The sequence below is a fragment of the Choloepus didactylus genome, chromosome 18 (assembly GCF_015220235.1).
Source record: "Choloepus didactylus isolate mChoDid1 chromosome 18, mChoDid1.pri, whole genome shotgun sequence".
Classification (NCBI taxonomy): Eukaryota; Metazoa; Chordata; class Mammalia; order Pilosa; family Megalonychidae; genus Choloepus; species Choloepus didactylus.
The window spans coordinates 31,006,744-31,031,714 of NC_051324.1; the positions used below are offsets into that span (position 1 = coordinate 31,006,744).

The 24,971-nt window shown below is 45.6% G+C and overlaps 1 pseudogene; it reads right to left on the bottom strand.

Moving 5' to 3' along the window:
* Positions 1-1,178: 1,178 nt before the first annotated feature.
* On the bottom strand, positions 1,179-23,184 carry LOC119514717 (annotated as a pseudogene).
* Between the last annotated feature and the right edge of the window lie 1,787 nt (positions 23,185-24,971).

Consider the following 24,971-nt stretch of genomic DNA (forward strand, 5'->3'; position numbering starts at 1 on the left):
TAGAATGAGCACATCTTGCTTTTTGGACGGTTTAGGTGTTGAACAATTTTAGTCCCAGGGAGCCGAGTGGCAACCCGCGCCTCCCTGCCCTTAGGTGGCCTGCCTCGCCCCCTGCCCAGGGAAGTGGCCTCTGGCCCCCAGCAGGGTTCCCATGAGGACATGCAGCACTTGTACCATTATGGTGCCTCAGACATAGACAGGTGGGCTCCACCAGGACAGCTGTCACCTGGCGGGTCAGCTTCAGCACAGCTCAGTCACAGGGACGAGCATGAGGCTTACTGTGCCCCATGGGGAGCCTCTGCCTCCACCCCCACCTCCTGGCTGAACGCAGAGAAGCCACTTGTCTTCACTAACCACCCCCCCCCCAGACCTCAGCCTTTCCATGTGGCTGTTTCTGATGCCCAAATACGCTGTTCAGTGGGGCTCTGGCCGACACTCCCCAATAGTGGTCTGCCGTTTCTAGAAAGTACAAAAGGATCCTCTGAGGTCAGAGGCTACAAGATGAAAAGCAAGTGGTGTCACTAAGAAAAGATGAGCCACTTTTTAAGCACCAGGCCAGCAGTCAGCACCACCTCCCAGGGGGCTGGCATGTCTCCAGGATCTGGGAACACACTGGCTCCTGGACATCCCTGGATGTACAAGCAGACAGATGTCCTGTGACTCATGATGGAACAGAAATATCAAAAACAAAGGATGCTGGGGACCACTCTCTGGCTCACATACTTGGGGACCCGTCTCTGCTCTCTCCAGTCAGTGTCCAGCTGGTGACTGCTGATCATTGACAAATAATTCACTGGTGGCCCGTTTCACAGGGGAAAGCCTGCGCCCTGGCCAGAGGCAGGTTTTGGCACCTGCTCACCACTCCAGCACTTGTTTACCAGAGCTCAAACTGTGGGGATAGGCTTGCCCGCCTGGCCCAGCAGCAGGAAGGCAACACTCAAGTCTGTAGCCACGTGCCGCTGCCTCCAGACAAAGGGCCTGTTTACCCCCACCCCAGCCCTCCTGGAGCCTGTGGACAGCAATATGCAGGAAAATGATTAAGCCATTTGGGGCAGTCAGTGAGGATGCCGATCCAGGTTTCAATATAGGGAATCTGATCCGGGTGTCCTGCACTCCTGTAAATGACTCTTTGAACCTGAAAGGTAATTAGCAAATTTAGAGTGTCCTCGGGGGGCCAATTAGAATTTGGAAAGGCTGGCCATTTGAATTTGCAAAGGGCCCAAAGAGTTCCTGGGTTGACCGTAGCCCCCGACCCTGCAGCTCATCGGTGGAAGTTCTGAAAATTTTTTAAGAAACACTGCAACGAAGAGCAAGCAGAAGCAGACAGAGACTGACCCATTGTGGGACTGATGGTTGACAAAACAGAAACAGAACAGAACAAAGACACTAACAACAAAACACAAAACAGAGACTAACCAGAACCTGAACCAGAGGCCACCAGTCACCGTCGTGGTCCGAGGCTGGGTCTTGGAGTTATGGCTGCGTCCAGCCCTCCTAAAGACCCTAAAGGGGTACCCCACCAGACCAGATTAGAGATCTCTTACCGTTGTGGGCCCACGTCCAGATGGCTCCAGAGGTGGATTTTTGAATTTCGAGGCTTGACCACCTGGTTCTCCACCGAGGCTGAGGAACGTCTCTCAGCGCACCCCCCTGGGGGAGGGCCGGTAGTCAGACCTTTGTCTTGAGTGATGAGCCTCAGCAAACACCAAGGAGATCTCGCTGGGGCCTCCAAATGTTACGGAGCCCGCGAGTTAAAGTACGAGACAGCCAAACAGAATTTAAGGAGCCTTTTGTTTAGCCGGCTGGCGACTGCTGCCTGTCACTCCGTGCAGCGAGTTCAGTAAGCAGCAGCCCCGACCTGTGTGCGCCGGTGCCTTACATAGACAGAAACCGTATCTTAAAAATGCAAGCAAGCTAGTCTAACAGAAGCAGAGTTGGCAGTTAGCTCTTGATCACAAAAAACAATTTTACAAAGAGTTTTACTTGGAGCTGGAGCAGTTATTGATCATAAAAAACAATTTCACAAAAACAATTTCACAGAGTTTCACTTGGAACTGGAGCAGCTATTGATTATTAAAGGGTTACAAAAAGTTTTACTTGGACTTGGAGGAGTTATTGCTAAAAGGGTTATGCTTGGCTGATGCGTGCAACTGCAGCTTTGCCTCCCTTAAGCAGTAAAGTTTTGCTTCTTTTAACTGGTACAGGCCCAGTTTCACTCCCCTCTCCTCATGGCCCAATGCTGTCTACACAACACTGTTGCTTTGCAGATGTTTTGGGATCCAGGGAAAGGGACCCCACTTTAAGCAGCATCTCTGGACTCTACCCTCTGGATGTCGGTAGTAAAGATCCTCCCCCCACTCCACCCAGTTGTGACACAACCAAAAACATCTCCCAACTTTGTCAAATATCTGCGGGAAGTGGGGTGGATGGATCGGGCAGCAAATTTCCCCCTGTTGAGAACCACCACTATACCTCCTCAAACTAAAACTAAAAGAGTTTCCAGAATAGTGGGTAAAATACATAAGTCAAACACGTAACACATTATGCTCAAGATTCAGAACATTAAAGTTTCTTTTTTTTAATCTTAAAGAGAAAAAAGTTCAGATAATCTACAAAAACAAGAATGAATTTGACAGTAGATACTTCATTAGCAAAACTGAATGCAACAAGAAAAAATGGGCAGTGTGTTTCAACTGCTGTGGAAAACTGTGAACCTAGACTTCTCTCCCTGATTATTCAGGATTAAGGACATGTTCAGACTTGTGACAACGTGAGTTTTGTTTTTTTTTTTCCAATCACTCATAGCCTGTCTCTGAAAAAAGTCACTGAAAAATGCACTCCAGCAAGGGAAAAACGAACTGAAAAGAAAGTAGTGGGATCAAGAAGGAATGGTGAACAAATGAATCAGTAAAACATAAGGTTAAGTCAAAATTAACATTTATTTTCTAATTGCCCTAAGTTGTTAGCCTTCATATATGCAAACTGCATCTAGTTAGAAGATGTAATAGAAGAAAAAAATGTTTTTGAAATTCCAACAAATAAAGATTAAAAAATTAAGAACAACTGTAAGAAGAAATGTGCAACTTCTATATGAAGAAAACTATAAGGAAACTTTACTCATGATAGAAGTATTAATTAAAAATAAGATACTTTTTTTACTTAGATTGACAAGATCAGTAAGTTTGATAACATACTGTTTAGCAGGAGTAAAGGCACTTAGATTTCTGTAAATTAATACGACTTCTGTGGAGAACAATCTGGCAGTAGCTATCAAAATTTTCAGTGCACATTTCTCTTTATCCAGGAATTCCTCTTTTAGGAATTTACTTTATATGCATATTCTACACAGGTAAATTGAATGCCACTTTACATCTAATAACAGAAGACTGCAAAAGAGTAACTAATCATTCAAAAGGAATCAACTAATAAACTGATGGCATGTCAACACATTGTAACACCATGAAGCCAAAAAAACAAAACAAAACAAAACAAAAAGTGGGCTCTCTATATGCACTGATGTGAGACTATGTTTAAGATATATTGTAGGGTGAAAAAGCAAGGTGCAGAAAAATGCCTATCTTATGCTTATAGAATAAATATAGGTATGTGCTCGTAAATGCATAGTATGTCTTTGGAAATATACTAAAAAACTGCTAACAGTGGTTTGACTCTGAGAGAAGGCAAAAGGTTGCCAGGGTGAAAAAAAATGTTTTTACTTTTTGTTATTTTTGTATTCTGTACATTTAAAATTTTTTGAGTATTTTCTGAGGTGATTTGCCATATTTGTGTGTGTATTTACTTTTTCATGGAATGGTTTAATGAGTTACTTTCTCAGTTTTAAATCAACCTGGAACCTGGGATAAATCCCTCATGATCATAATGAATAATGGGTGGGCATGTGTGGAGGTGGGGACAGGATAAAATTGTAAAAAATATAAAAAATACAAAAATAATATAATAAACTGTTGCCATTGGGGATTATAAGTGTTAACATTTTGTCATATTTGCTGGAAGCTTTTTTTTTAAATAAAAGAAATAAAATGCAACTAATTCAAATTCCTCTTTCTTCTCTTTCCCATCCAATTTCTCTCTCCTCTCCCCAGCAGCACTAGCTGTCATGACTATGGCTGGAATTCTTTCAGGCTATTTGTTAATAGTTTTACACACACACAAACACATCCTGTGGCATCACATCACACAAATTATCATCAGGAGTGGCACAGGGTGATGGGCAAAGCATTGGGAGATCAAGCGACTGTGACATTTAGTTTCTATGGTTCTGCTGGGGAAGTCACGGACATGCTCAGCAGCCATCTTCCAGGCCTGGCCTACCACTCTCCTTTTCTTTTTGTGCAGGTACTTCAGTAGGTTTCCATTCTGCACCCCGGAGAGAAGTTACTTCCAATGTTACAGCCTGACCATACCTTAAACCCAGAAATTGGGAACAAGCATCCCCAGCTACTCTTCAGGGCAGGAACTCTCAGTGGCAGAGTGCTGGGTTGTATAAATACCCCATCCTCCCGCAGCACAAACTTGTCTCTCCCCCTCAGCTGGAAGCCGGGTGACCCTGACCCCAGCAGTTGGCTTCCAGGGGAGACCAGCAACAATGGGGGTGATCATATTTTCTACTTTAATATGTTTATATTATGCATTATATTAAGTGATATTCTTATAGTAAATTAACCTTGCATTCCTGGAACAAACACAACTTGGTTATGAGATGTCATCATTTCTTATTACTGAATTTGATTTGCTAATATCTTGTTTAAGATTTTGTATTTAGGATCATGAGTGAGATTACCTTGAAAAATTTAATTTCTCTTATTATCCTTCACAGATGTTGGTGTCTGGGTTATAGCAGCCTCATAAAATGAGTTGGGAATTAACTATTAGATACTATCAACATGCTCTCCCTAAGCTGTGACAATCAGAAATATCTCCAGATATTATGTCCCCTGACAAGCAAATCCCCTCTCTTCCTCCCCCTTCTTCTCTTATTATGAACACTGCTCTAGTCTAACAATGAGCAGATTCCTTTTATTTTAATGATCCATATACCAGTGCTGCCCAATAGAAACATAAAGTGAGCTAGGTAAGAAATTTTAACTTTTCTAATAACCACATTTTAAAAAAGTAAAAAAGCAGGCAAACTTACCCTTAATATTTTATCTAACCCAATATTTCCAAAACATTATTATTTCAATGTATAATCAACATAAAAATTATTTATGTGATATTTTCATTCCTGTTTTCATACTAAGCTTTTGAAATCTGGTGTGTATTTTACACTTACAGCCCATCTCACTTTGGACTGGCCACATTGCAGGGACTCATTAGCCACACATGGCTAATAGCTACCATAGTGGACGGTGCAGCCACACACACTGACACCTGGCAAAAGGTGCAACAGTCAACATCAACAAATCAAAAAATCAAACAAATAGCAAAGAGCACACACAGAATCCAGATCTTAGTTTCTAATACCATTTTCCAATAAAAGGAACCTGAGAACCTTAGAGAAGTGGCCAAAACCAGTCCTGGGGCAGGGGATATCCGAGACAGGCCTGGAGCATGTTGTAGTGCCTGAAACTAAGGATGCATTCACAAAATAAAAGGATGGGGGTGTGTCAAAGGGACACAGAAGCCACCTAAAAAGAGCAGTAGAATAAATAATGTGCTATTGGATTAAAACCCAAAGCATGAGTCCATACATATAAATAAATGAATAAATCATACATATAAATAAATGAATAAATCAATAAACTGATGCGGGAGAAAAGACAAGTCTCTCAGATCAAAGAATTCCAAATAATTTATGTAGAATTCCCCTTTCAAGGAGGTGGAGCTTCATTCCCCACCCCTTGGATGTGTGCTGCACTTAGACACTTGCCAAAGAGCATGGAAAGGGGGATGGGGGTGGGGGTAATAACTTTATGGTGGATAAACCTGGCAAACATTATCTCAGTCAGGGGATCAAGGGTAACATTAGTAATAAGCCCTCTTGATAGCAGGTACCCTTATGATGTGATGAGAATGGCCCTTCATCTCCGTGGTCTTCCTCCTCAAAACCATAACCTTTTGCTGCCTCATATTTGGCCTCTCATGGAGTCCCTGGCCTCAGTCTTCCCACTTTCCCCCATTTAACCATTAATTTTACAGCACCATTTTTCAGTTTAAGGACACACAAACTTTCCATTTTTTTTACTTAAAAGAGAAATGCAGCAGAGATATAAGCTAAAGCTTTACTCATTCATATGGAAAAAGAATGATGCATTATCAATCCTCTTTGGGCTGAACGAAAAACTCGTAAGTGTTTGTATAATTTTGAAAATGGCATTGTTTTAAATATCATTACCAGGACAACAAATTATTAAATAATACGTTAGGCAAGAATTAGACTTTTGAAAGATTACTTTCCCAGGATATAGCAACAACTCTGAAATCCAGGGATCTTACAAGGCTAATTTATTAGTAAAAAACATTTACAAAGATAGCTTTTTGATGCTGAGTTGTATCTGATATAATACAGCCAGCAAGAAAGAAGGAACATTTTCTCCTCATTTTGCCGCTATGTCTTGTTTTGCTCAAGTTAGAAGAACCTACAATTTTGAAGAAAGATACTAGAATTCCGTGAGTAAGCACAGATGGGAGAAAGGCAGCCCAGAGACATTCAAAACTGACAACATGGGGGGAAAGTAGCAGAATAGAATTATTAATAAATGGACTATGAGTCATGTAATATTTTAAATTTCTGTTTGTCATCTGAATATTTTTTTTAAATCATCATTTTATTGAGATATATTCACATACCACGCAGTCATACAAAACAAATCGTACTTTCGATTGTTTACAGTACCATTACATAGTTGTACATTCATCACCTAAATCAATCCCTGACACCTTCATTAGCACACACACAAAAATAACAAGAATAATAATTAGAGTGAAAAAGAGCAATTGAAGTAAAAAAGAACACTGGGTACCTTTGTCTGTTTGTTTCCTTCCCCTATTTTTCTACACATCCATCCATAAACTAGACAAAGTGGAGTGTGGTCCTTATGGCTTTCCCAATCCCATTGTCACCCCTCATAAGCTACATTTTTATACAACTGTCTTCGAGATTCATGGGTTCCGGGTTGCAGTTTGATAGTTTCAGGTATCCACCACCAGCTACCCCAATTCTTTAGAACCTAAAAAGGGTTGTCTAAAGTGTGCGTAAGAGTGCCCACCAGAGTGACCTCTCGGCTCCTTTTGGAATCTCTCTGCCACTGAAGCTTATTTCATTTCCTTTCACATCCCCCTTTTGGTCAAGAAGATGTTCTCCGTCCCACAATGCCGGGTCTACATTCCTCCCCGGGAGTCATATTCCACGTTGCCAGGGAGATTCACTCCCCTGGGTGTCTGATCCCACGTAGGGGGGAGGGCAGTGATTTCACCTTTCAAGTTGGCTTAGCTAGAGAGAGAGGGCCACATGTGAGCAACAAAGAGGCATTCAGGAGGAGACTCTTAGGCACAAATATAGGGAGGCCTAGCCTCTCCTTTGCAGCAACCGTCTTCCCAAGGGTAAAACTTATGGTAGAGGGCTCAACCCATCAAACCACCAGTCCCCTATGTCTGTGGTCATGTTAGCAACCATGGAGGTGGGGTAGGCGAATACCCCTGCATTCTCCACAGGCTCCTCAAGGGGGCACTACATCTTTTTTTTTTTCTTGTTTTTCTTTTTTTTTTTTTTAAACTTTCCTTTCTTTTTTAAATAAACTGTATGAAAAAAAAAGTTAAAAAGAAAACAAACATACAATAAAAGAACATTTCAAAGAGACCATAACAAGGGAGTAAGAAAAAGACAACTAACCTAAGATAACTGCTTAACTTCCAACATGTTCCTACTTTACCCCAAGAAAGTTACATAATATAGCAACATTTCTGTGAACTTGTTCCTACTATATCCATCAGAAATTAACAGACCATATTCATTTCTGGGCATCCCCAGAACATTAAATAGCTTATCTGTTCTTCTTGGATTATTGTTCCCCCTTCCTTAATTGCTGTCTACTGCTAGTTCCCCTACATTCTACATTATAAACCATTTGTTTTACATTTTTCAAAGTTCAAATTAGTGGTAGCATATAATATTTCTCTTTTTGTGCCTGGCTTATTTCACTCAGCATTATGTCTTCAAGGTTCATCCATGTTGTCATATGTTTCACGAGATCGTTCCTTCTTACTGCCGCGTAGTATTCCATCGTGTGTATATACCACATTTTATTTATCCACTCATCTGTTGAAGGACATTTGGGTTGTTTCCATCTCTTGGCAATTGTGAATAATGCTGCTATGAACATTGGCGTGCAGATATCTGTTTGTGTCACTGCTTTCCGATCTTCCGGGTATATACCGAGAAGTGCAATCGCTGGATCGAATGGTAACTCTATATCTAGTTTTCTAAGGAACTGCCAGACTGACTTCCAGAGTGGCTGAACCATTATACAGTCCCACCAACAGTGAATAAGAGTTCCAATTTCTCCACATCCCCTCCAGCATTTGTAGTTTCCTGTTTGTTTAATGGCAGCCATTCTAACCAGTGTTAGATGGTATCTCATTGTGGTCTTAATTTGCATCTCTCTAATAGCTAGTGAAGCTGAACATTTTTTCATGTGTTTCTTGGCCATTTGTATTTCCTCTTCAGAGAACTGTCTTTTCATATCTTTTGCCCATTTTATAATTGGGCTGTCTGTACTATTGTCATTGAGTTGTAGGATTTCTTTGTATATGCAAGATATCAGTCTTTTGTCAGATACGTGGTTTCCAAAAATTTTTTCCCATTGAGTTGGCTGCCTCTTTACCTTTTTGAGAAATTCCTTTGAGGTGCAGAAACTTCTAAGCTTGAGGAGTTCCCATTTATCTATTTTTTCTTTTGTTGCTCGTGCTTTAGGTGTAAAGTCTAGGAAGTGGCTGCCTAATACAAGGTCTTGAAGATGTTTTCCTACATTATCTTCTAGGAGTTTTATGGTACTTTCTTTTATATTGAGATCTTTTGTCCATTTTGAGTTAATTTTTGTGTAGGGTGTGAGGTAGGGGTCCTATTTCATTCTTTTGGATATGGATATTCAACTCTCCCAGCCCCATTTGTTGAAAAGACCATTATGACTCAGTTCAGTGACTTTGGGGGCCTTATCAAAGATCAGTCGGCCATAGATCTGAGGGTCTATCTCTGGATTCTCAATTCGATTCCATTGATCTATATGTCTATCTTTGTGCCAGTACCATGCTGTTTTGGCAACTGTGGCTTTATAATAAGCTTCAAAGTCAGGGAGTGTAAGTCCTCCCACTTCGTTTTTCTTTTTTAGAGTGTCTTTAGCAATTCGAGGCATCTTCCCTTTCCAAATAAATTTGATAACTAGCTTTTCCAAGTCTGCAAAGTAGGTTGTTGGAATTTTGATTGGGATTGCATTGAATCTGTAGATGAGTTTGGGTAGAATTGACATCTTAATGACATTTAGCCTTCCTATCCATGAACATGGAATATTTTTCCATCTTTTAAGGTCCCCTTCTATTTCTTTTAGTAGAGTTATGTAGTTTTCTTTGTATAGGTCTTTTACATCTTTGGTTAAGTTGATTCCTAGGTACTTGATTTTTTTACTTGCTATTGAAAATGGTATCTTTTTCTTGTGTCTCTTCAGTTTGTTCATTTCTAGCATATAGAAACATTACTGACTTATGTGCATTAATCTTGTATCCCGCTACTTTGCTAAATTTGTTTATTAGCTCTAGTAGCTGTATCGTCGATTTCTCAGGGTTTTCTAGATATAAGATCATATCATCTGCAAACAATGACAGTTTTACTTCTTCTTTTCCAATTTGGATGCCTTTTATTTCTTTGTCTTGCCGGATTGCCCTGGCTAGCACTTCCAGCACAATGTTGAATAACAGTGGTGACAGCAGGCATCCTTGTCTTGTTCCTGATCTTAGGGGGAAGGCTTTCAGTCTCTCACCATTGAGTACTATGCTGGCTGTGGGTTTTTCATATATGCTCTTTATCATGTTGAGGAAGTTTCCTTCAATTCCTACCTTTTGAAGTGTTTTTATCAAAAAGGGATGTTGGATTTTGTCAAATGCTTTTTCAGCATCTATTGAGATGATCAATTGATTTTTCCCTTTCGAGTTTTTAATGTGTTGTAATACATTGATTGTTTTTCTTATGTTGAACCATCCTTGCATGCCTGGAATGAACCCCACTTGGTCATGGTGTATGATTTTTTTAACGTGTCTTTGGATTCGATTTGCAAGTATTTTGTTGAGGATTTTTGCATCTATATTCATTAGGGAGATTGGCTGGTAGTTTTCCTTTTTTGTAGCATCTTTGCCTGGTTTTGGTATTAGATTGATGTTAGCTTCATAAAATGAGTTAGGTAGTGTTCCATTTTCTTCAATGTTTTGAAAGAGTTTGAGTAAGATTGGTGTCAGTTCTTTCTGGAAAGGTTGGTAGAATTCCCCTGTGAAGCCATCTGGCCCTGGGCATTTATTTGTGGGAAGATTTTTGATGACTGATTGGATCTCTTTGCTTGTGATGGGTTGGTTGAGGTCTTCTGTTTCTTCTCTGGTCAGTCTAGGTTGTTCATATGTTTCCAGGAAATTGTCCATTTCTTCTACATTATCCAGTTTGTTGCCATACAGTTGTTCATAATATCCTCTTATAATTTTTTTAATTTCTTCAGGATCTGCAGTTATGTCACCTTTTTCATTCATTATTTTGTTTATATGGGTCTTCTCTCTTTTTGATTTTGTCAGTCTAGCTAGGGGCTTGTCAATCTTGTTGATCTTCTCAAAGAACCAACTTTTGGTGATATTTATCCTTTCTATTGTTTTTTTGTTCTCTATGTCATTTATTTCTGCTTTAATCCTTGTTATTTCTTTTCTTGTACTTGGTTTAGGATTGGTTTGCTGTTCATTTTCTAGCTTCTTCAGTTGATCCATTAGTTCTTTGATTTTGGCTCTTTCTTCCTTTTTAATATATGCATTTAGTGCTATAAATTTCCCCCTTAGCACTGCTTTTGCTGCATCCCATAGGTTTTGGTATGTTGTGTTCTCATTTTCATTCGTCTCTATATATTTAGCAATTTCTCTTGCTATTTCTTCTTTAACCCACTGATTGTTCAGGAGTGTGTTGTTTAACCTCCAGGTATTTGTGAATTTTCTAAGTCTCTGATGGTTATTGACTTCTAATTGTATTCCATTGTGGTCAGAGAATGTGCTTTGAATAATTTCAATCTTTTTAAATTTATTGAGGCTTGTTTTATGTCCCAGCATATGATCTATTCTGGAGAAAGTTCCGTGAGCACTAGAAAAGTATGTGTATCCTGGTGATTTGGGATGTAATGTCCTGTATATGTCTGTTAAATCTAATTCATTTATCAGATTGTTTAGGTTTTCAGTTTCCTTACTGGTCTTCTGTCTGGTTGATCTATCTATAGGAGAGAGTGATGTGTTGAAGTCTCCCACAATTATTGTGGAAACATCAATTGCTTCCTTTAGTTTTGCCAGTGTTTCTCTCATGTATTTTGTGGCACCTTCTGAATATTTTGTTAGTATTTGTGTAGACAGAAAAACAAATAATTGCAATTATAATTACTTACTTGTTAAGTATCAGTATTTTCAATTAGAAAGATAATTGTATGGTGCACCAAATTACAAAACTAAAGGGAAAAAATACAATTCAGGAAAGATTGTCAATTTAAATAGATACGTTTTAGAGCACTAAGTAGAGCTAAGCCGAGGAGTTGTAATATAAACTCTTTGATTTTTAAAGACTATATCTTTCCTAGTTCTGTTCACTTAGGACTGAAACACACCCTTAGAACCAGATTTTAGTCTCTAATACTATCTCTCAATGAAAACTATAGAAGACAGTTAAAAATTTATTGCTTTGTTAAGTGACAATTAATGTTTACTATCACAATTAAGTCTTGGTCTGGGACTTTGTGAGAACAAAAATTAGAGATTACAATTTTAAAGGACTAAATAATCATTCCAGTGTGTCTGATCTCTCTAAATGGTTAAGAACCACTTAACCATTTGGTCAGTGACCATTCAGTCAGTGACTGAATTATCTTGGGAATCACCCAAGTTCTGAATCAGGATAGCAAAAGTAAATATCAAGAATTTAGAAAAATGTTCCACTTCTGGTATGGCCAAGTTAGCGCCTACCAAACCACCTGTATGCAGATAACCAAAAACCCTGGACAAAATTTTAAAAACACATGAGGGCACTGAGCGTAATCTAGACTTGGAAGAGGAAAGGCCCCAGGATGAGTTTCCTATTTTTAAGGCTTTTAGCCCGAGGACAGGCCACAGTCTGTGCTGTGCAGAGCTGCTAAAACTCCTGTAGAAAACCACAATCTTTTTTGGCTGGAAGAATCAGGGGACAGAATTTGGGCAACCACAGTGACTGGAGAGAGGTGGGGGAGAAATCCCTGAAAGGAAGAAGTGCGGTCGCAGTTGACTCGTCTGGGGGAGGGTGGCGGCCGGTTGATAAATCCTAGGCTCCCAGGATTACTCCGAGGGTACCGGCGGCGGGGGCTCTTTCCCGGAGGCGAGGGCGAGGCGGGGTACTTGGCCAGGTCCCCGGCGGGAGGCACGCAAAGTATGGAGGGCGGCGAGAAAGGAACAGGCGGGACACGCTTCTTTTAGGGTGAAGAAACCAAGAGAGTTTATTAGGGGAGAGTACAAGCTTATATCGGGCGTTTAGAGGGCGGGGTAGCTGTAGGGGTTAAAGGCTTGGATTGGTTCTGAGAGGGCGCGGAGGTTGATTGAAAAGGGGCGAGAGTTGCTCCCGTAACGGTGTCCGGCAACAATGTATGCGCACCGGTGGTGATGGGAGTTGCGCTGGCAACGGGGAGTGTCCGGGCAAGATAAGGGGGTGGGGAAAAGGCGGTTCCCTCCGGCAAGCCTCCCCTAACAGTGGTGTATTTTGGGTGAGGAAATGGGGCCTGCCTCCGGCCTCACTTTCCCAGGCCCGGGGGGCTGTAGAAGGCGCACTCACCCGTACCCACTACCCTCCCCAGGGGTGGATCCGGTCCCCCAGCCCAGGCCCGCCAAGTTAAAGCACGTAATCAGTGTCCCGCATTTCCCCCTTCTTTTCTAATTAAAGGAAGAAGCTTACCGGAGAGGTCCGCTAAGGGATGAGGGAAGGGGGAGGTCGGGGAGGGGAAAAGGGGTTGACGGTGGCTCAGCGAGGCTGGAGCTCGGCGTTGGTGTGGCGCCCGGGCGCTTGACAGGGGCCTTGCTGCTTGCGGGATGGACGAGGGTGGGGGGTTTAAAGTTGGAGGTTCAGAGAAGCTGGAGCTCGAGGTTGGTGCGATGTTCAGGCGATCGAGAAGGGCCTCGCGGTCGGCGGGTTGACCGGTGGCGGCGAGGTCGCGGAGGGTTGGTTGTCATCTCGGAGTAGGGAGCGTCAGAGGTGGCGAGTCGCTGGTACTGGACTTGCACGAACGAGGAAAAAATAGCATCCGTTTGTTTCCTTACAAGCTGGACAATTCTGCGGATAATGCAGGGTCCTAAGGTGAGAGCTAGAATAATCATTAGTAGGGGGCCGAGGAGAGGGAGGAGGTATGGGAGGAGGGGGGTAAAGATGTGGGACCAATAGCTGGTGGCTTCACGGTCTCTTTTGCGTTGTTCCAGTCCCTCTCGGACCTTTTTTAGGCTGTCCTTGGCGAGACCTGTGGAATTGGCATATACACAGCACTCTTCTCCTAGGGCGGCGCAGAGGCCTCCTTCTTTGAGGAGGAGAAGGTCGAGACCTCGGCGGTTTTGGAGCACGACTTCAGAGAGGGAATTGACAGAATTTTTAAGATGGGAAATAGCGTTTTGTAGGTGACGAATGTCCTCGTCAACAGCCGCCCGGAGGTGAGTTAGGGCGGAGCCTTGACTGGCTAATGCAGCGATTCCGGTGCCAGCGCCTGCAAGACCTAGGAGGGAGGCAATCGTGAGGACGGTGATGGGCTCTCGCTTTTGCAGTGGGGCAGAAGCTGCAGTTGTTTCCAGGCGGAGGAAGAAGTCTTCCTCGCTGTGGTATAGGACCCTAGGGATGAGGACAATTAGGAGGCAAGTTTCATTAGTTGTATTGAGGGTTTGCACGTTAAGGCAGGGGGTAAGCCCTGTAGAGGAGCAGAGCCATTGGGAGGAGTTATGAGGAATGAGAAATTTTGCAGAGCTGCTGGGAGATGAGTAGTCGGCGCAAGCTGTGAGGTTGGGAGAGTTACTTGAGCGAGGGCGGATGCACTTTCCTGTAAAGGAGACTGAATGAAAGGTTAGGGGGACGGCAGAGGTATTCCAATTGCATTCCGAGGGGCTGTCCTCTGTGTTTTCTGAAAAGGAGAGGTTGGAGGCAACTGGCTCATACAGGGGGGAGGAGGTGGAGAGGCAAAGCCAACAAGAGGAGGTAAGATTGGGGTTGGAGGAATTCACTGAGGTGAAGGCCACTTGGATAAGGCCGAGGAGGGGAGAAGAGTAGCGAGAGGAGTAGCGAGAGGGGGGTAGAAGAGGTTGGGGTGGTGGGGTTGGCGATGCATTGTTTGCAGTTGAGGTACGGCTTCCGGTCGCGCTGCTTGTACCTGAGGTGCGGCTGGGGGGCTGTGGAAAAAGGGGGTTAATGACTTTGTTGGGGCCAACGCCGCTCGGATCGGTGGCGGTGGGGTGTCTTTTTTGTATAGAGAAAAGACCACCCCAATCATAGCCCTCCATGTAGAGGCGGAGGCCATATGTGCGGCCACTAAGCCAATTGTCTTCGCCGGGGTTTTTTACCTTAAGGGTTATATTGCGCCAATTTGGCTTTGTCCATGACACTTGGAGGTGCTGATCTTTATTGGGAGCTTCAGACCATCCGTAGGCCATTGTTTCACACCCCCAGGAGGGGCAATAAAAATGCGAGGGGTCAGCACAGCCTTTGCCTGTGGAGGGACACATGTAATAACCAGAAACGAGGCCGCCTTGACATTGATTACGTAACCAATTATCGTTGTATAAGCCTGTGAATTGAACAAAATCACAAATGCTGGCAGTGAACGAAGGAGCCTCGGCTGTAACATTATAGAGGAGGTCCTTCTCTATTCCCCCTATGATATGGACTGTCCAGTTAAAAGGTTGGTGTAGAGAGTTGGCCTGGGTGGAAGAGGCGAGGGTTAACATGGCTATTAGAAGAGAAGCTATGCTTGGGTGAGGGTTATGGAGGTGCAGGGGGCTGGCTTTTGCCCGTTTATAGAGGCGTATAATTTCTCTGATTTCTTGTTTCTCCGGGGTTTCACCCAGACTGGGGTCCAGGCTCAGGTGTACTGTTGTCATCTGGTGCGTTATGCTGCGGAGACGACGGCGTTCTCGTCTCGTCAGACGCGTGGCTGCTGGTGGCGGGCCGGATTCCCCTTCCTGGGATCCAGATTGGTTGTGCTGCATCATCTGGGAAAACACAAGCAAACCCGCGCCCCTGGGCGAGGAGTGGGGAGGGACCCTTCCAGGCATTATTCTCTGGGTCCTTCCAGTAGACCATCGGGGCCTGGGTGGGCCTATACGAGGGCCCCCAATGTTTATGTAGGGGCGAAAGCCCTTCCTTATTGAATGTGAGTAGATTAAGGTGAATAAGGGCTGCTATGATAAGGTCCCCTGGAGTTGCCTGGGGGAGCATTGCCCTCTCTTTTTCAACTTGTGTTTTTAAGCGGCGATGGACTGCTTCCACAATGGCTTGCCCCTGTGGATTATAGGGGATGCCGAAATGGTGGGTGATGTTATATAACTGAAGAAAGGCCGCAAAGGAGGCACTGCGATAGGCAGGCCCATTGTCCGTTTTTATGTCCCAGGGGACTCCCATGAAGAGAATTCCCTGTCTTAGGGCCTTGATACAGTGTTTGGCCGTTTCCCCGGCGAGGGGGACTGCATAACACATGGCTGAGAAGGTGTCAATCATTACATGTACATACTTGAGGCGCCCAAAGGACGGAACATGAGTTACATCCATTTGCCATCTAGAATTGGGTTTTAGGCCTCGTGGGTTGACTCCCTGAGGTTGCAGGGGGCCAAGCGGCGCAAAGGGCGCACAAGTTGCACAATTGCGGACAAGATGTTTACAGGTATCTAGGGGGAGGCCACATAAATGGTGCAATGACGTAGCCGAAAAGTGAAACCTGGAATGCAATAACTTGGCCTGGTTAACAGCGTCCCCCGGAGGGGCCGCTGTGTGAGTTAGCATAGCTTGGGTAGTCTGAGCTGAGACCGCTTGGTCTACTATACTGTTGCCATTAGCCAAGGGCCCTGGAAGGCCTGAGTGACTACGAATGTGGCTAACGAACCAAGGATCCTGTCTATGCTCTAAGATGCTTCTGAGGTCAGAAAGTGCTTTATCGATGGCCGAGTTCCCGGGGAAAAAGGTGGAAAATGCAAGGACTCGGCAGACCTGATACGTGTAGAGGCTGTCAGTGAAAATGTTTACTGGGTGGTTGCAGTGGGCGTTTAGCGCGTATGACACTGCCAGAATTTCCCCCACTTGGACTGAATGAAGGTTGACATAACTGAATAGGCGGGGTTCCGGATGGTCCTGCGAATAAGAGAGGAAGGCGAAACGGGTTTTGGAGGCGTCAGTAAAGACGGTAGTGGCACCCGGGATGGGTGCAGAGGAGGGGAAAGGATGGAAGGGGCTGCGGAAGGGAAGCTTGGCGAGTCCCTGTAACAGCCGATGGCTAGGATAGTGGCAGCTGAATTCTCCATGAAATCCTTCTAAAAGGATTTGCATGTCCGGGTTGTCACGTATAAGCAGGCGGGTTTGGCCCGCGTCTAGGGGCCAAACAATTTTTTCTGGCGGCTCTCCGAATACATGAACAGCCAGGGTGACTAGATCTGAAGCTAGGCTGATCCAGAGCCGCACGGCGGGGCAAATTTTTCTAAGCCGGCTTTTAGCAGGGTGCACCCAAAGTAGAGGGCCTTCCTGCCACAGGCAGCCCATGGGTGTGCCGGGCGTAGGAAGGATGAGTGCTATAAGATTGCCCTCTTTAGTGCTGAACCTGTTGAGACAGCAGGCGGCGAGTGCCTTGTTAATTGCGGCAATGGCTTCCTTTGCCTCCTGGGTGAGCTTAATGCGCCGGGAGATTGCTAGCGGCGGGGCTTCAGGGACACTCAGCAGCATAAAAAGTGGTTGGAGCTGGGCGGTGGTGATCGGCAACGCAGAGCGGAGCCAATTGATCTGACCGCAGAGCTGTTGAAGCTCAGTGATAGTGACCCGATCCGGTATGTCCAGCTGGGGAGCGGACGGGGTAATGGTTTTATCAATACTAAACCCTAAGAAGGCTAATGGTGGCACAATTTGAACTTTATTGGGCTGAACCGTAAGGCCGAGGTCAGCTAAATTAGTGGTGAGGTCTTTGAGGATTAGAGGAAGTGCCTCGGCGTCCTCAGAGGCCACCAAGATGTCATCCATGTAATGGATGAGCATGGCCTGCTTTCGCAGGGGGGCCACTGCGTGATTAACATACATTTGGCAGATGGCCGGACTGTTACGCATCCCTTGAGGGAGGACTTTCCATTGGTACCTGCTAGCCGCGCCCGCGTGATTGGGGACGGGAACTGTAAAGGCAAAGCGCGGGCGGTCTCGCTCATGTAGCGGGATGGAAAAGAAACAGTCTTTGATGTCAATGGTGGCTACATGATAGTGGGCCGGGATGGCTACCGGATGGGGGAGGCCAGGCTGCGGGGAACCCATGGGAAGAATATGCTTATTGATTTCCCGCAGATCATTGAGGAGCCTAAATTTCCCTGTGGCTTTTTTATGAATAACAAACACTGGCGAATTATAGGGACTAGTAGAAGGCTCTATGTGGCCAGCGTCCAATTGTTCTTGGACAAGGGCTTGGAGTGTTACTAATTTATGCGTGGGAAGGGGCCACTGCTCCACCCATATAGGTTCCTCAGTATCCCACTGCAGAGGAACGGGCGCTGGAGGTGTTAAACGAGCAGTGGCGCACATTATTGGGGGGGCTGCGTGGTAAGCACTGCCCCAGAGGCGGCGAGGATGTCACGGCCCCATAAAATTTGGTCTATGGTGTGTAGAAATAACGGGCGGAAGGTGCCTGAGTGGCCCTCTTCATCCTCCCACTTAATGGGCCTTATGGCCTGAAGAGAGGTGGAGGTACCAGTGGCTCCCACTACCGAGGGACCATCGAGAACCATGCACATGGTGGCATACTGAGCGGGCATGCAAGAGACCTCTGCCCCTGAATCGAGCGTGCCCGTGTACCATTGCCCCTCTATTCTTAACTTACGAGTAGGCTTTTCTGGGGTGATAGGGACTGTCCAGAGAAGCGTTTTACTGCCGGTGAAGTGATTAGTTTTATTAGAACCGGCCGGCACGCTGCCTCTTAGGGGCGGGGCTGAGGCTTGCCCCGCTTGGAGTTTAAAGCTTGCTCAGTGCCCTGGCGCTGACTGCCATCAGGGCACCAGGGATAGCAGAGGTTTTTTAAGCTATTCTTGCTAAGATCTCTGGGGCTGCTCTTGCAGTCGCGCGCCCAGTGATAGCCACGCTGGCAGCGTGGGCAAGGAGTGGGAGGGGGGCGCCCATTACGCTGCATGAAAGGTAGGCGGTTGATTTCTGCATTGGGGCACTCCCGTGCAAAATGACCGCTCTGCCCGCACTTAAAACAACCGGTGGTGGCGGCTAAGGCGGCAGTGACAGCGCCAGAGACAGCCTGGGCTAGGGACGCGGCAGCTGGGTCAAAGGCGCTGCAGGCGAGAACCCAGTCATCTAGACTTTTTTCCCTCAAGGGGAGAATGGCTTGCTTACAGGGGGGGTTAGCCCCTTCTAGAATGAGTTCTCGGGTGAGAGCTAGCTGGGCTTGGGGGTTGCTAACTTTTCTAGCGCAGGTTTCTTCGACTCTGGATACGAAGGTGGCGAAAGGTTCGTTTGGCTCCTGGAGGAGCTTGGTAAAGCTGTCAGGTTGACGGGCAGAGCAGTTGGCAAACGCGCGTAAGGCGATGCCTCTGAGGATAGTCCAGAAGGTGGCAGGGACATTAATATAAGCAGACGCATTTAGAAACGCTCCCGTGCCTAAATAGGCTTCGGGGGGATGATAGACTCCAGTGGCTGCGTCTTGCTCACTTTGCTTAGCTGCTTCCTCCTGGAAGTGAGCACGCCAATCAATAAACTGGCCGGGGTTAAGAATGGAACGGGCAAGCGAGGCCCAGTCTTGGGGGATGCAAAAGTCCATGCCGAGATCCTGCAGTATTTGGGAAGCGTATGGGCTACCCAACCCGTCCTCCTTGACGGCCCTGCGAAGCTGCTTAATCGTATTAGAGTCAATGGGATACCAGTCATACGGTTTCTGTGGTGTGGGGGTAAGGTTAAGAGGAAAGCAGCGAAAGGCACGAGAGAAAGGAGGACGCGCTTGCAGAGGGCTTGGCGCGGGAGTGGGGGTAGGGGGAGCGTTGCCCCAAGGGTTGCCTTGAGGTGTAGAAGGCAGCCAGGGGTTGTTAGTCGGCAGGGTGGGAGGAGCGGCGGCAGCTGCCGGTAGCGGCTCCGAGGGGGAGCTCGCCGGAGGGGGAGGCGGAAGTGGGAGGCCCCAAGCGTCGCAAGACGGCGGCGCGGTGGGAGTGGCTAAGGCATAAGATGGTGGACTAACTCCGCCCTGTGAAAGGGCAGGGTAAAGCGCATGCGGTTTCCGGCCCAGCTTAGGGCTGACGTCATTGCCGGAGCACTTCCTCCCCTCGATGGAAGAAGAAGGAGGAAGTTCGCCATCTTGGCGAGGCTTAGTATTGCTTTGTTTTTGGGGGGCGATTTCGAGCGCGTTGTTAATTTGCTCGACTAAGGATTCTGTGTCCGAATCGTGGTCTACATTAGTATCGCTGTCTGAATCTGTTGGCTGGGTTGATAGGGCCTCCTTGGATTTAATGGGGCCTCGATCAGGGGGGAGGGAGCCTTGAAGGCAGGAGCGGACGGTTATTAAGGTGCTTGCTCTCATGTTCCATGGCATTGGTGACCCGATTTATAAGGCGATCATAAGTAACAGGGTCCCAAAGATGGCAAGTGGTGAGCCATGGGTTAAAGGGCAGCAGGAGGTCCCAGTATACCTGCAGCTGCCGGACAGACACTTTACAGCGATGTGTGTCTAGGAGACCCGCCAGAGCGCGAACTTGGGGTGCTTGGCGTGCAGATAGACGATTACCCATAGCGGAGTGAGAAAAGAGAAAAAAGAGGGGTTGATTATTGAGTAAAGAAAATGAGGTAAACTGTGGCAGCGAGGCCGAAGGAGACGGTGAGAATAGAAGGCAGGAGCCTCCAGTAGCGAGAGCAGTTTGGGGGGGGGGGGCGGTTGCAAAGAGGCACACCGCGCGAAACAAAGAAACAAAGACACAGAGGACCACAGCAAAGTAATGGAGGGGAAGAGGGAAAGCTACTGGAGGAAGAGTGTTAGGAGGAATGTGGGGGATATAGGAAGAGAAGACGAAAGGTAGTCGGGGGCAAGAGTTAGGTTAATGCGGGAAAGGAAGAGCGGCCCGGGCGCGGAGCGGCGTGGGAGAGGCGGCTCCAGACGTGGAGCGGCGAGGGAGGGGCGGCTCCGCGGGGCGGCGAGGGAGAGGCGGCCCTTACTTTGCAGGCGAGGAGAAGGGGAGCTGGAGAGGCGTCCGGGCGAGCGGGTGGTTTCACTGGACCGCTGCGTGGAGAGGACTTTTAATTCCAGGGGCCCCACGTTGGGCGCCAGTTGCGGTCGCAGTTGACTCGTCTGGGGGAGGGTGGCGGCCGGTTGATAAATCCTAGGCTCCCAGGATTACTCCGAGGGTACCGGCGGCGGGGGCTCTTTCCCGGAGGCGAGGGCGAGGCAGGGGACTTGGCCAGGTCCCCGGCGGGAGGCGCGCAAAGTATGGAGGGCGGCGAGAAAGGAACAGGCGGGACACGCTTCTTTTAGGGTGAAGAAACCAAGAGAGTTTATTAGGGGAGAGTACAAGCTTATATCGGGCGTTTAGAGGGCGGGGTAGCTGTAGGGGTTAAAGGCTTGGATTGGTTCTGAGAGGGCGCGGAGGTTGATTGAAAAGGGGCGAGAGTTGCTCCCGTAACGGTGTCCGGCAACAATGTATGCGCACCGGTGGTGATGGGAGTTGCGCTGGCAACGGGGAGTGTCCGGGCAAGATAAGGGGGTGGGGAAAAGGCGGTTCCCTCCGGCAAGCCTCCCCTAACAGTGGTGTATTTTGGGTGAGGAAATGGGGCCTGCCTCCGGCCTCACTTTCCCAGGCCCGGGGGGCTGTAGAAGGCGCACTCACCCGTACCCACTACCCTCCCCAGGGGTGGATCTGGTCCCCCAGCCCAGGCCCGCCAAGTTAAAGCACGTAATCAGTGTCCCGCAAAGAAGTCAGAGACGGGGAGCTCCAAATGCTGTCAATTCTGTCCAACTCTCTAGCTGACCTGTTGACCACAGAAGAAAAGTTTCTGCCAATAACGATCAGACTCAACTACCCACATTTAGATTGTAATCATCTCACCGCATTTTGGTTTGGGTTCTTCCTCACAGTTGCCATGCCACAGAACATAGAGCCATTGCTTTGCCCTGGAAGACAGACAGACCATAATGTTGTGTAAGATAAGCTGATTCAGTTGTCCTTAATGGATCCCCAACTCGATGTTCCTTTCCAGGCCTGAGAATCGCTGGACGCTGTCCAACACAATGTGAACACCGAACGTGTCACACGCATCACTGAGCTGCACTACACTTTTTCTCATCAGGGCTCTCAAGAGATCATACTTTTAATACTCTACTTCTCTCGCGGTGCTGACAAGCACAGCAACATCCTTGGGAGAACAGCCCCTTTCAAAGAGAAGCTTACAGGTTTCTGCCACACAGGTCACTATTTGCTCCAGAGTTAAGTCTTTCTTAGATTTAAAGGTTCTGAGCTTCAAGAAGTATCTTCAGGGACCCAGGGGGCGGGCCGTTAACTGGAGGAGTCGTTCTGATTTTCTGCATTTCTTCATGCACGTATGGCTACTGGGTCTGCATTGCAGACTATGCTGGTGAGCTCTTCTCTCGGATCCTAGGCTGAGATAGGGAGAGGCCACTGGAATCCAAGTGGTTGGTCTGAAAGTAGTCCAGGCAGATCCAGAGATTTTCTGGGCAATCCTCTTTCATTGGGTGATTTTTTTTTTGCCTTCCCATGCTCTTCAATGTAGGAATTCTGAGCTTCACTGATGATGATGTAGTTAGTGTTCCTAATGTCTTTTGTCATGAATGTTTTTTTGAGTCAAGGCCTGGCAGATATTTTTATGACTGTAAAGATGAAAACAACAAATACGGGTTTTCTCCAATTAAAACAAAGGAAGCACATTTGTCTGTTAAATTGTTCTGCATTCAGTATCTATCACAAATTAATTATGCTATCTAACAGTCAATGTTACTTGGTTTGGGGATGGTGAAGTGAATCCAGACTCAGTCTCCTTTGATGACAATAAGATCCAACCGCTCACCTGAAAAAGTTCCTCAGAAGCTAGTTTTCATAAAAAGAAAATTTTATTTGGCTTACAATTAATATAGTACTGATCTTCTCCATGATCTTCATGGCCGTGATTATTTTCCCTGACCTAGGTGAAGCCATGGATAAATAATGCTCTGTTCTTGAGGAGGTTTTCTGAAAATATCTCATACTGTGAGGTTGTGAATATATTTAAAGTTGAGCTAAGCTGGCCTCTCAGGAAAGATGTGAAGCCAAGCAAGACAATCACGAGGGACTACAATGAGGCTTCCATTTGCTGGGTGTTTGCAAGATAGGACCCAGGGAATGTATCAGAGACCCTGAACCTCTAAGGACTCTGCATCACTCTAAGGACTCACATCACTCTCAGGACTCGGGTAAAGGACCTTGGTCAGGATGCTCACTTCCCCCGCATAGCCACCCAGGGTCGCCAGCTTCTGCTTTAAAGTAAAGGCAATGCAGGTGTCATGGTCGTGCCCCTCTGCATCCTGCTTTCAGAGAATGGTGTAGAGAGGACCTGTTCTGTGCTATCAGCAGAGCATCACAGATGACTCCCTGCTTGTCTTCCAATTTCAGGTCCACAGCCAAGCTTCTAGAAAAGCTCAAAATTCTCCATGAGAAAGAATGCTTTTGCTTATTTATTAACAACTCTGGGCGTTCATGATGTGAGGACAGCTCCTTCCAGAGGGATTCTGGAGTGCATCACAAACATTCTGATGGTACTAGACATAGAAACAATTATGACTCATTGAAAAAATCATATTTATTATTATGATTAATCACTTACAGATATTTTATAAATATTCTTTCATAAATATTATTATAATACACATACAAAGGAAAAGAAGCCTTTAAAAATTTGTCCCATCTCATCTAAACCCATATGCTTTATTGCTGACAGGGCGACGCAGGAATGAGACACAGACACAAAGCTAAGAATTAAGGGAGCAGGGGGCCCACTTGCATCTCGTGCTAAGTGGACGACAATGCAGCCTTGCTCCAGCTATTTATTTCAGAAGATCAGGTATATATGCTAAAGGTGCTCAGGTGGGGGAGAGCCCACAATACCTATGTTTACATCAGGTGTATACAATCTAGGTTTACATCAGGTGAATACAATCTAGGTTTAAGACAATGGTAGTCACAAGACACACATCTTTACAGGGCGAGCCTGCATGGCATTCTATGCAGGCCTGCGGCTCAGCGTTCTAAGCCACCACCCCAGATATGCCTCAGGCAACATGGAAGACTCAGTTCCCCACAATGCTTATTGTGTTTATGAACCTGGGAAATTCCTTAAGTTTTTAAGACTCTGTAAAACAAAGCTAACAACTGCACATCTTCTATGGTGAGGAGTAAACAAAACGGCATAAAGTGCCTGGCTCATTTTAGCTGCTAGGGAAATTGTTAGTTCTGAGCTCCTTCTTACCCTCAAAGTATCTGAATCACAAAATATCCTTAAATAGTCCCCTTTGGTGGGAGTAGAAGGAGCCCACCAAGGAAGAAGGTGCACATTAATGCCATATTTGTGGAGAAGATCAAGTCTTGTAAAGCTTTTATTAGCAGGGAATTAGTTCTGGACTAAGAGACCCTTAGGTTAGTCCCTGAGCTAATGGTGCTGAAGCAGAACTCATCCATCATCCACTTATAGACCAATGTGAAACTCTACTCATCACAGAAGTCTTCGCTTTGTCACAGAGAACAAGGAACAATTATATGACACTAGGATATACTTGGCCTGTAGGGTTTTAAACCTATTTCATTGATCATTTTTTTCCAAAGGAAGAAAAATGAAGTGATCATTTTCATTCTGCTGTGGTATCAGATTAAAAGTAGAATAAAGATTTGTAGTGGTTTTCAAATGAAATTACCCACATTTCATTGAGTAATTATTTATTGTTAATTATTGCTGGTGCTTTATTATTTGTACCAGGTATTCATCCACTTGATTATGCTTGCAACCTAGATGACAGTGATCATGGGATGGTATCTATTAGGAGATGCATCCAGATTTTAGAGCTGTTCAACAGTGAAAATGTGCTGAGAGCATCTCTTTTTAATATTTGGGATCAAATTGCAAAATAGAAAACAAACATTTCACTTATCACCATTAATGTTCAGAATCTAATAATAGTAACAGAACCCTGACAATTAAAAAGCGCTTTTTAAAAAATAAACTTTGATTAGGTAATGCATTCCCATAGTTCAAATACCAAAATACCCCCACCCCTTTTGCCCCATTACTGACTTCCCACCCCCCACTTGCTTCCCTATCACAGTTTAAATTTTTTTATTTTCTTGCTTATCCCTCCAGAATTTCTTTATGAAAACACAAGCAAATATTACCCCCCTTTCTTACACAATAGGTAGCAAATTATTTGATGCCTACTTTTTTTTCACTTAATGTATGTCGGAGATCTTTCAATATCAGTACATAAAGAACTTTCTTGTTCTTTTTTTAAAACAAACTATATAATATAACATTT